The sequence below is a fragment of the Fringilla coelebs genome (assembly GCF_963513975.1).
Source record: "Fringilla coelebs genome assembly, contig: SCAFFOLD_45, whole genome shotgun sequence".
NCBI classification, from domain to species: domain Eukaryota; kingdom Metazoa; phylum Chordata; class Aves; order Passeriformes; family Fringillidae; genus Fringilla; species Fringilla coelebs.
Window position 1 is genome coordinate 1,409,836 of NW_028167308.1, and position 3,241 is coordinate 1,413,076.

Genomic DNA, 3,241 nt, shown 5'->3' on the forward strand with positions numbered 1-3,241 from the left:
CTTTGTAATCAGTCTCTGTTTTCTCCAATAAAAATGAGATACATGCTTATAAATCACAATCCTTCCTCTGCTCTCTGTAAGTCTTCTTTTGCATTTCACATCAGTCTTAAAATTGAATTTGCAGTTCTCCTTTCTATTCTTCTAGCAGCCACATGAGTAGGGACAAAAAGTGCTGACAGCTCACAGTGGAGAGTCAGAAAGTGCATCCCACTTGTGTGGCTTTTTGGTTTTTATTGCTACGTCACATACATGTGTGACCCTCTCCGTCAGTGAGTTTCACTGTAAGCATTCATAGCTGCCAAAGATCACAGCGATTCAGCAAAGGGATTAATTTGTTTCAGAAGTCCGACTCCTGAAGTCAGTGCCCTTCATGAAGCTGTGTTCCCACCAATGGAGACCTCCTTAACAAAGCCTCCTGGGTTTATCCCGGGAGTGATGAGCAGAAGTGCCATCTGAGATCGTCTGCAGCTGCTAACATCTCCTGCAGCCCCTCACGCCGCCGAGCTGAGCTAGATTTTCATATGTAGGTATAGATATAGATACAGATATAGATATAGATCTAAAGGAGATGAGTGTACCTTCCACCTCAGCAGCTCATCCCCTGCACTCGAGGCCCTGCATCCCATGCGTGTATGGGAGACTCTTTTCCTTCTGGAGCAGCAAATGAGGCACAACAGGTCCCACAGGTCGATGAAATTGATCAAGGTGCCCTCTTGAAGGCACCTGAACCGAGGATGAGATCTCCACCAGCTCTACAGACAGTTTGGACACCCAGCTCCCATGCAGGCACAGCTTGGTGGGAAACTAAAATACAGCCTGAAATTATTAAATATCAGCTGTAACACAACTCATTTTTACTGGGGGAAATAAGGACTGCAAAGAACATCCAGTCCTACTACAGAAACTTTATGTAGCTGCCTAAGAGTGTTGGAGAGCATTTTAAGAGGCGATGCCATTTTTTATTTGCCTGTCCAAAAGGACACGTGCCTTATGCAGGTCTTGGGTAGTATCTGTAGGCTCTTTATGGACATTCTGCACTTAAAACACTATTAGATGGTGTGCTGAGATCACAGAACTAAATTCTAGATACCTGGTTATCACACATTTGACAATCCCTCTTATAAAATCTAGGAGCAGCCCAGAAGAGCTGCTCCTAGATAAAAATCAGGGTAAAATTCTTGGTTGAGATGGCTTAAAATAATAAAATCTGAAGAATATGAAATCGTTTCTAGTATTACTTTTCCTAGATGGAAACCATCAAGTCTGTGATCCAAACTGTCTCTTACAATCCATGGCTGCACAACCCTATTACCAAGAGCACAAATATTAGCTGAAAGAGTAAATCGTGCTGCACACAGACAATCAAGAGATTTTATAACGTGCTCTGAACTATAACAAATCTTTGATATTGAACTGCATTGCTGCTGCCTCAGCCACCCCCAGACGAATGAGTACAACAATCAACTTTGGAATGTACTGACTTTTTCTGCATTTCTAAACAGGATATGATGATACTGGCCACTCGTGTTTACAATTCTGCATCACTTCTGCTTAACTGTCATTTTTATGATTTCTTACAGAATCTGTTAATCACTTTCTTTCTACTGGCACATTTTCTGCTTTATAGCCAGGCAATTTCAGAGGTTTGTTTTGCTCTCAGCAAATTTGCTGACAGACTGCAAATCAGACCTGTGTTTACTTGCAATGTTGAACAGCTCCTGGGAATGCCTCACAATGGCAGTCAATGTCATTTACAACACTTTCTGATACTCCAGTGACAAATCAAGTGATACTGGTTCCATACTGCAAGCTGTAGCAATGCGTTTGTCTTTTAAATCTGTGGGCTGAGACTAAAATAATCGGCATTAATTATTCAGCAAGATACGAGAAGTGATGAGTTTTCAATCAGTATAAATCTAATCCATATAAAATACATTTTAAGTGTAACTAAGATGAGCAAGATAAACTCTTTATACTGTTATCAAATGATTCTTTGAATCCTCAAGGGTCACTGTCTCTTATCCCCATCATTGATGAGATCTTCATATTCACTGCTAGACAGCATCCTACAGGTAGTTTGCGCAACCCTACTGGTAACAATGTCTGCTGTTTACCACAGATGTGGTGTCAATTTTATTTTTCTTTGGTGACAATTAAAATTCGTGTTTGTACTCTCTTAAATCAAACTTCAGGGTTGTCAATATTTTAACGGATTAATTTTTCAAAGAACAGCCATGTTTGTCTTCCTGATTTTACTGAGAATGAACAGAACATGGAGCTAGCAAAAAAAATGTAGATGAGAACTTGTTTATGTACAGGATTTATTCAGTGGATACTGCATACCAAGTACGAATACACATGATTTTAGGTAATGGTGTGTTTAACTGAGTGATTACAAAGTGATGTAAGACAATTCTCAGGTCATTGCTTTAAAAAATTTGCTCTCTTTCCTTCCTTTAACCTTTCTGTTTTTGAGAGCCATGGGTAGTTGCAAATGATAAAGAAGTTCCAAGGTATCAACTAGTCCAGTGGATTACTGCCTTTAAAATAAAAATCAAAATTATACAAATATCTTGTTTCCTAGAAAAAGAATACGAGAAGAAAAGAGATATCTTGTTTTTTATTCCTGGATATTAATCAGATTTAATGGAAATATTGCACAGAATGAAATAGAATTTGGATTCGATTTTAAACCAGCTCTGCAATTCTCATCCCTAATAGTTTTAGCAAAGTGTCTATTTACTATAGAAACCTCAGAAAAGATTTGGAAATCAATTTCTATGGAACCATGCTGTTGTAAAACAAGTACACTTTCTTAAGGTTACCCTTTCTTCAGATAGATGAATGTTACAAACATATAAAATTACAAACATACATATATATATATACATATGGGCCAACAAGTTCTGATGTCTTATAATTTCTCTAGTGATGGTCAGGCTGGCTCCTGTTTGGAGCTCAAGGAGCCAGAGAGAGCCTGCAGGACAGGTGACTGCGCGGTGGCTGCAGCATCAGGAGGGGTCACCTTGGCGGCTCAGGAGCGGCTCCGCTGTCTGTCCGCGCTGCGCCCGCTGCTCCTGCGTCCTGCCAGTCCTGCCCTCACGGGGACAGCAGGAGCTGCTCCCTGCCGCTGGCCGGCTCCTCTGCCTGGAGTCCCTGCCCGTGCTGGCAGGACAAGCTCCCTCTTGCCTGGGGCCAAATACGTGCCCGAGCCTTGGGCTGCCTTTGCCTGGTCTCTTTT